The 8951-nt window shown below is 39.3% G+C and overlaps 1 long non-coding RNA gene across 1 annotated transcript; it reads right to left on the reverse strand.

Moving 5' to 3' along the window:
- Window positions 1-411: 411 nt before the first annotated feature.
- On the reverse strand, window positions 412-8693 carry LOC125241919. Its single transcript, XR_007178792.1, has 3 exons — window positions 8615-8693; window positions 4462-4562; window positions 412-718 (listed from the first exon to the last, which is right to left on the reverse strand). It is a non-coding gene; the product is annotated as an uncharacterized LOC125241919 (long non-coding RNA).
- Window positions 8694-8951: the final 258 nt, after the last annotated feature.

The following is an 8951-nucleotide window of genomic DNA, read 5'->3' on the forward strand; positions in this document are numbered from 1 at the left end:
AGTACCTTAGATTGCTCAGCATGCATTTGCAGCAGTAACGTCCTATTCATACATCTTTACGTTCTGAGCACATGACGCGTCGTCAAAAAAACTTTTTATATTATTTGATATCACTGCGTCATCGTCCTCGCTTCTTGTTCTATATCATTACTACTATATGAAGGTACCTCAGTCTAAGGCGTCTAAGCATCATCAATGATGTTCTATTCATAGACGTTTACGTTCTGAGCACGTGGCGCGTCGACAAAAAACTTTTTGTATTATTTGATAGCTCTGCGTTATCGTTCTCGCTTCTTGTTCTATATCATTACTCCTATCTGAAGGTACCTCAGTCTGCCCATCATCATTAATAAGTATTTATTTATAGATGTTTACGTTTGGAGCACATGCCGCGTCGTGAAAAAACTTTTCATATCGTTTTATATCACTTCGTCATCCTCCTCGCTTCTTGTTCTATATCATTACTACTATCTGAAGGTACTTCACAGTTTGCCCATCATCATTAATTTTCTATCCATAGACGTTTTTACGTTCTGAGCACATGACGCGCCGTCAAAAAACTTTTTCATATTATTTGATATCACTGCGTCATCGTCCTCGCTTCTTGTTCTATATCATTACAACTGTCTGAAGGTACTCTGCCTGCCTCTTTATTCTTTAAAAAATTGAGTCTGTTATCGATTTTAAACTCGGCTATAAACTTCTACCGGCCGTTCTTCTGAAACAAATTATAACTATTACATATTATGATCAAAGTTATAGACGTTATAGTACCTATACAAATAATATATAGTACCTATACAAATACAAGTAATAATAACATATTAAACAGAGGTAACAACAGGCGATCTTATCGCTTAAGAGCGATCTCTTCCAGACAACCTTCATTATATATGGACTTGAATGTATTATGAGCCGGCTCGATAAAGGGATAGAAGTATTGGGTTGGCACAAAAGTAATGACACACTCTACAAAACTCTATACATTTCCTTTCTTAAGTTAATTGTTTTCGATAATATTCTAGTATGTTGTAGAACATTCTAGGTACTTCTAATGTGAGGGTATATAAAGCCGCCCTCGTGATTGGTTTAGTTAGATTGAAATAAAATGGACGAGCGACAAGTTCGAACACTTTACTTATACGAGTACTTGTTAGGCCACAGTGCGCGGGCTGCGGCTGACAATATCAACACTGCATTGGGCGCTGGAAGTACAAGCCATGCCACGGTGTCCAGATGGTTTGACCGTTTTAAATCAGGAGACAGGAGCCTTGAAAGTCAGTCACGCTCAGGACGACCACCTGCATTCAATGATGACGATTTAAGCCGCGAACTACAGTCGAATCCTGATGCTACTACTCGTGAATTAGCGGAAGCACTTAACTGCAGTTACCACGCTGTGGAATACCATCTGCATGAGCTTGGGTATCGAAAGGTTTTGGCTCGATGGGTACCGCACATCCTTACCGACGCCAGTCGTGCAGTCCGTGTCGCCATCTGTCAATCACTTTTGCTACGACCCCGACGTAAAGAGTTTTTGACTGATCTGGTTACGGGAGATGAATCATGGATTTATTATGAGAACGATACTACACGTCGTGCTTTTTGGCTGCCTCGAGAAGAAACGCCACCAAGTCAACCGAAGCTGAGTCAAAAGAACCACTTAAAAGTTTTGCTTTGTTGTTTCTGGGACTCGCAAAGCATGCTGTTTCATGAACTATTACACAATGAAACTGTAAACGCTAACAAATATTCAACACAGCTCACCGAACTATCTTCTGCTATCAAGAAAAAACGACGAAGACGAGCCACTGTAATTTTACTACATGATAACGCTCGACCTCATGTCGCATCTACCGTTCACTAACAGCTGCAGAACTTGGGCTGGGAGACGATACCCCAACCACCTTATTCTCCATCAGACATCGCACCATCAGACTTTCATTTGTTTAGAGCCCTGAAACGACATTTGCGGGGTAAACAATTCAATGATTTCCATGATGTAACAACTTTTTCGAGGCACAGCCATCAGAGTTCTGGGCGAAAGGCATCCAAACTTTGCCGGATCGTTGGCAAGAAGTCATAGATGCTAATGGTGATTACATCATCGACTAAGCTTTTTATATTGTAATAATAATAAAAAATATTCACCAGCAGCTTGCTCTTCAATACGGTCTTGTGGACCGCGAAGTACCGTACTACAAGTACATACCTGCGCCAGTTCTCGAAAATGGTCGTGCCACGCTCTATTGGGATCGATCTATTATCACTGACAGGACTATTGTAGCCAATAAGCCTGACATTGTCATAATAGATCGATCGCAACGCCGGACCGTGCTCGTCGACATCACCATCCCCCATGATGAGAATCTCGTGAAAGCCGAGAAGGACAAGTCCAGTAAGTACCTAGACTTGGCTTACGAGATGACCGCCATGTGGGATGTTGATTCGACGATCATTGTCCCGATAGTCGTTTCAGCGAACGGTCTCATAGCGAAGAGTCTCGACCAACATCTCGAGAGACTCTCGCTAGGTGGTTGGATCAAGGGTCAGATGCAGAAGGCGGTGATCTTGGACACGGCGCGGATAGTCCGACGGTTCCTCTCTCTGCAGCCCTAACCACCGGCAGCTTGGGCCCTGCCCCGCTGCTGGCGGCACCCTAGGTTAGGTTTTTTATAATGTGTTTATATGTTTTATATTGTTTTGTAAGTGTTTTATTTTATTTTACTTTTAATACTCATATTGTAAAAAACCTAATCTAAGAAAAGAGATAAATAAAAAATATAAAACGTAAACCAAGTGTCTCATTACTTTTGTGCCAACCCAATAGCTCCGTATACTTAGAGTCTAAAAAATCAAAAAGCTATTCGTGTGGGATCTTGTAATAATTGCTTTGTAAATAATTTTTAAGAAAAAAAACCGCCGCCTTTGGGTTTCTGGTGAAAGCTACTTGCGAATGTTGGATTATGTAGAAATGTGTAGGTATTTTTTAAAACTGCTTTTAATGCTTTAATTATTTGATGGCAACACAAATGAATATACGTATAACGTTAAGGTTTGAGGAGTTTCCTCAATTCCTCATGAATCCGATTAAAAGAAATCAAATCTTGACAAAATTTGACTTGAAAACTCAATACTTAACAAACATAATTAAATAAATGTCACTGTTCTGAACTTAAATACTGCTTCTCTTACAAAAATACCAAAGTCATTATGAGTGTGCCGTTCATATTTGAGGAGTTCGGTTACAGAAGACCGCAGCCAAATAGCACTAGACCCTACTCATAGTGTTGTGTTCCTGCCGGTGAGTAAGGCTGCCAGAGCTCAACGAGGGTGCGGTGTGCTGATGACGGGAGGACTTACGGAACTAACTTGTTCCGTCTATTGTCCTTTGAGTCGTCGGCAACCCGAACCCTCCTTGGAACTTGTACACTCCTTTTTGCTGTGTACTTAACGCAGCAAAAGGGAATGTACAAGTTTCTAATGGGGTGGAAACGCGCATGTGACACTGTTTGAGTTGCAGGCGTCCATAGGTTATGGTGACCGCTTTACATCAGGCGGGCCGTATGCTTGTTTGCCACCGACGTAGTATAAAAAAAAAACCATCATCAGCAGTTCCACTGCAGCAAATATCACTGTTCTGGACGTACGTGCATGCTGTTCTTATAAGAATACCAAAGTCACTATGACAGTGCCGTTCAGATTTGAAGAGTTCGGTTCTGACCATCATCAGCAGTTCCGGTGCACCAAAAATCACTGTTCTGGACGTAAGTGCATGCTGTTCTTATAAGAATACCAAAGTCACTATAAGTGTGCCGTTCAGATTTGAGGAGTTTGGTTCTAACCATCATCAGCAGTTCCACTGCACCAAATATCACTCTTCTGGACGTAAGTGCATGCTGTTCTTATAAAAATACCAAAGTCACTATAAGCGTGCCGTTCAGATTTGAGGAGTTCCGTTCTGACCATCATCAGCAGTTCCACTGCACCAAATGTCACTGTTCCGTACGTAAATGCATGCTGTTCCTTTAAAAACACAAAAATCGTCATATGTATGCATTTCAGATTTGAGGAGTTCCCTCGATTTTTTCCAGGATCCCATCATCAGAACTGGGTTCTGAGAAAAATGGGACCAATCTGTATGCATATAAATTCAATCAAAAAAAAAATTTCAACATCGGTCCAGTCGGACGGATCGGTCAGACGGAGATATCGAGGAACAAACATTAAAAAAATATAAAAAATACAGACGAATAGAGAACCACCTTCTTTTGAGAGATTTGAGGCGGCGGTTAAAAAATAAGGTATTTGTGTGGCACATTATCTTGAGCTTGACAGGTAGGGAACTTCCTACTTATATCGATAAATAAAATTAGCGACGATCATTTGATGAACTATAGTGATCGCTTCTATTACAATACAACATTTTCTACTAAATTGTGGTGTACAATTAAAACATACCTACTTATTAGACCATTATCTACGTTCAGCACCAGCAACTAGCAGTGCTTCTGATACATCCTGTAGACTGGCTGGGTCTGAAGAGCTACCGGAAATTCCACCTGTGTAGGATTAAAATACTTCATTAAAGGTTTACAAAGTTGGCTTCGAAATATCAGCCAGACAATTATGGTAAATGAGAAAACATCAGGGTGGCTAGCCGAATGGCACAATCGCTCACGAAACGCTCACGAAACGAAGCGCTAGTAGATATCTATCTCTATCGCGCTTGCGTATTGGCGCGACAGAGCCAGCGGCGTATCGCTTTCGTTTGGCGTCGGAGAAATGCCATTCGGCTACGGGGCCAGGCCGTCCCTATTTGATAGGGACGGCCCGATGTTTTATCATTTATTGCGCGATCATGATTTAATTGCCCTGCAGGTTAATTGGGAAAATTCAAATATTAGGTACGTGGTACTTATAGATGTGTCTTTAGATACCTACTTACATCCTACTAGCATTTGCCTGCGGCTTCGCTCGCGTTAGAAAGAGACAAACAGTAGCCTATGTCACTCTCCATCCCTTCAACTATCTCCACTTAAAAAATCACGTCAATTCGTCGCTCCGTTTTGCCGTGAAAGACGGACAAACTAACAGACACACACTTTCCCATTATATGATATATATATAAATATGATCCTATGTATATCCTATGTATGATCTTAGAGCCTGGGATCGAGGGGTTAGGGCAGTTCGCTCTACGTAACATCATGGCCAGTCCAAATGGGGTGTCATGCTCCCTATCAGACACACCTTAGCTTTAATACGACTAGGCTTACATACTCGTACTTACTAAGTACTTCAAGAAAAATCATAATACTCCCTAGCAGTTTTACCACTATTTCTCTATCGCTGCCGCACCTAAATTCACATGATATAATTATATAAAATTAAAATTGAAATAAATTACATATTATGGAAGACAAAAAATTACCAAGGCCCCCAGTGGTCAGTGGCTTATACAGTTCCGAGGCTGGAATGGAACCAGCGATGCAACGTACTCTGCAATCGCGGCCGATGCCTGTATCCTCTCGGCCATTCGGGTCACAGCTGCATAGGTCATTAAAATTCTATAAAATTCTAATGAGCTGGGTTACAAAATTTACATTTAAATAAACGCTCGAGAAAATTAAATTCACAAATCTTGTGTCAATTGCCCAAGACATTTATTTCAGGCGCTACGATATTTTCCGTAGAAACTTTCAGTTAATATGTTACCATAGATTAAAATGTTACTCATTACAATTATTAAGAGCATATCACTTCTAGCGCCTATAGGCGTAAATTCTACGTATTACGCTATTAGGCGTCAGGTCATTTAGGCATATCATCTATGGTTATTACCACCTTATGCTAATAGTGGTTCTTTGCACAGGCATAATTTCGTCGCCATAATATTCACCAGCAACATGTTAGCTCATCTATACAACCTTGTGGATGCCAAGTGCCGTACTTCTACTAAATGACTTACTTACTACTTACCACGACCTTTTCTCTAAAATGGTCTTGGCAGGCTCTATTGGGATTGGGATTAATGCAACATTATTTAGTGTTAACAGAGTTTAGGCTTATAATTATCATTTAACATTAGGCTTATAATTATCATTCATCCCATTTGTAAACTCTTTAGCAGATGAATTTTAAAAACACTGTTCTTATATTTTACTAAACTTTTGAAGTTCCTAGCTTAAAAACCTTAATGCAAACATCCATACAAATTTTCCACTTCTATCCAACTTTTGACTCCCAACGTGGTGGAATTTTGAACCCACATTTCATGTTCTTGTCTGAACTACCTTTTGACGATGTTGCAAGTTTCGTTTGAAATATATCATTCATTCCCATTTTAAAAGTTTTCAAATTTCTAGATTCGAACACTCTAAAAAAAATTTGGTTGCTCCTATCAATATTTTGATAGTCGTAGTCAAGCATCTTGATTCCATACGAGCCTGATAAGATCTTAGACAAATGAAATAAGGTAATTTTGATTGCTCTTACTTTTGCAACGTAACTGAATCGATTAAGATCTTGTTCAATAATTCCATGAAAAATAATTATGCTAACTAAATTACCTTAGTAAGTTCAACTAAGGATTGAATCAACCTATGTTACATAGTTATGGCTAACAAGTTAATAATTGATTCAAGGTGTACAATGGTTAGGAATAACAAAACACCTAAGTAATTAGTTCAATCATACATTCCCTTGTTGTTTTTAGTAATCAGCTTTATTTGAATTATATAAGATCGTAATTGTAGTGATTAACTTAACGTCAACTAAGAGAAAACTGGTCTTAGTTGGTCTTCATTTTTTAGAGTGAATAAAGCTAGTTGCTCATACAAGCTTTCACTCCATTCCAGGTAAGATTTTCTAGAATGCTGAATTTGATAATCCTTCTTACTCTAATATTTTCATGAAGTTTCACTTAATATAAAACTTGATCCGAATAGAAACTTTCAACCCCTTATGGCCCTTATTAATCAATGCAACCTTAGTCTCTGTAGTTTCGGCTGTGTATTTTCCCATCGGGAGACTTGTCTGGCTCGTTTGCCTCCTATCTAATAAAAAGTTGGATTTGTGACAGACAGGCAGATAAATTGACAGACAGACAGACTGACGGAGGCGCACCATACCTTTACTTTACAGAACCCGAATTGGTATTTTTTTCGTCGTCACTTCAATTATTTCGGTCATGATCAAATAATGTGAAATTTTATTTTGGCGTCCAGTCACTTAAAGTAAAACTCGATCCGCAATTCAGCAATATTCCACATACATACTTTCAATCGCTTATTAATCGCCTTATTATGGATCTAAACGCACGGTAGTGCGCAGGCCAAGTTCCAGCAAGAGGCCGCGAGCATGCCGTGCACTATTTACACGAACCGTTTCGACCCACTTTGACCCCCTGTAGCTCAGTGCCTAATAGTGCAGTGATAAAAGTGGACCTACGTATAGTATACAAGTACAGTGATAAAAGTGGACCTACGTAATCATATACTAGTACTAATTGATTTTTCTAAACTCGCTTCTTATTCTTACCTCTCGCACGTTTCATAAATCACATAAATGTTAATGCAACCTAGCCCTTGTAGTTTCGGCTTTGCATTGATAATTAAGTCAGTCAGGAGAACTCTTGCATTTATATATTTAACTATTAGCTTTTGCCCGCGGCTTCACTCGCGTCAAATTCGAAAATTGCGGAATGATCCTTACAAACTTCTACCGACCACTTTAGGGAAGTGTGGGGTTAGAAAAAGAAAAAAAATAGCCTGTCAATCTCCATCCATTCATCTATCTCCACTTAAAAAATCAGGTAAATTCGTGGCTCTGTTTTGCCGTGAAAGACGGACATACAAACAGACACACACACACACACACACACACACACACACACTTTCCCAATTATAATATTAAGTACTGGACCACCCTGTATATATATGTATTATGAATGTATGTATACTCGTATAGACGATCTAGTACACTTACAATGCGACTGAGTTAGCCTTATTCATACTATCATAGACTTCAAATCGATAGCTTCAGTATTTCTCTATATCTCATGGTTCTGGGCGGTGATATTTTGCCATCAGGCGACTTGTCTGCTCGTTTGCTTCCTATCTCATAAAAAACGTGTGATCTCATCATACAGTCAAATAAACTGACAGACTGACCGAGTCGCACCATAAGGGTTCCTTTTGTACCTTTTTAATATACGTACCTAATCCTACAAACAGTAGTTCTTCGTCGTCACCTCAATTTTTTCGGTCATTTTAATCATGATCTTATAATTAAATAACGTACAATCGGCGAGCCAACTTAATTTTTGCGTCCAGCCACCTAGGCTATTTACCAATAATGTGAAATGTGAATAGTAGATTGTACAACAAGGGCATAAAGTGACCCATTTTTACCGGAGGCAATTTTTTGGTCTCAGCGAAGGTATTTCCATAGCAACACCACCTTCAAATCTTCAGGAAAAGAGCATACTCCCATATTAAAGGCCGGCAACGCTTCTGCAACCCGTCAGGTGTTTCGAGGGTTTAAGGGTAGCGGTAATCGGTTACCATCAGGCGATCCGTCTCATTTCCCTTCGTTTATTTATCTACTTTACCTTAAAATATTTTTTCCCTCTCCCAGTTTAGGGAAGCGGTGAAATTTTACGGAAAAGTCCTCTGAGGCTGTGGCTCCGAATTTCGTACATTTCCTATGAGCATGTACCTATGTTTTACAAATAAAGCATTCTGATTCTGATTCTGATTCTGATTCTGCATTGTTATAATTCATGACCATCAGAAGCAGCAACCTAGGTACTGCAAATATATAAGTTGGAAAGTGACATTGACAATAAACATCAATTCATAATATTCCAAAGACTAAACTGGAATAGATAATAATAATTATGTATAGAAACAAGTTCTATGAATAATAGTTTTTGTAAATGGAAGTGT

This window comes from Leguminivora glycinivorella, chromosome 2 (genome assembly GCF_023078275.1).
Source record: "Leguminivora glycinivorella isolate SPB_JAAS2020 chromosome 2, LegGlyc_1.1, whole genome shotgun sequence".
In the NCBI taxonomy this organism is placed as follows: domain Eukaryota; kingdom Metazoa; phylum Arthropoda; class Insecta; order Lepidoptera; family Tortricidae; genus Leguminivora; species Leguminivora glycinivorella.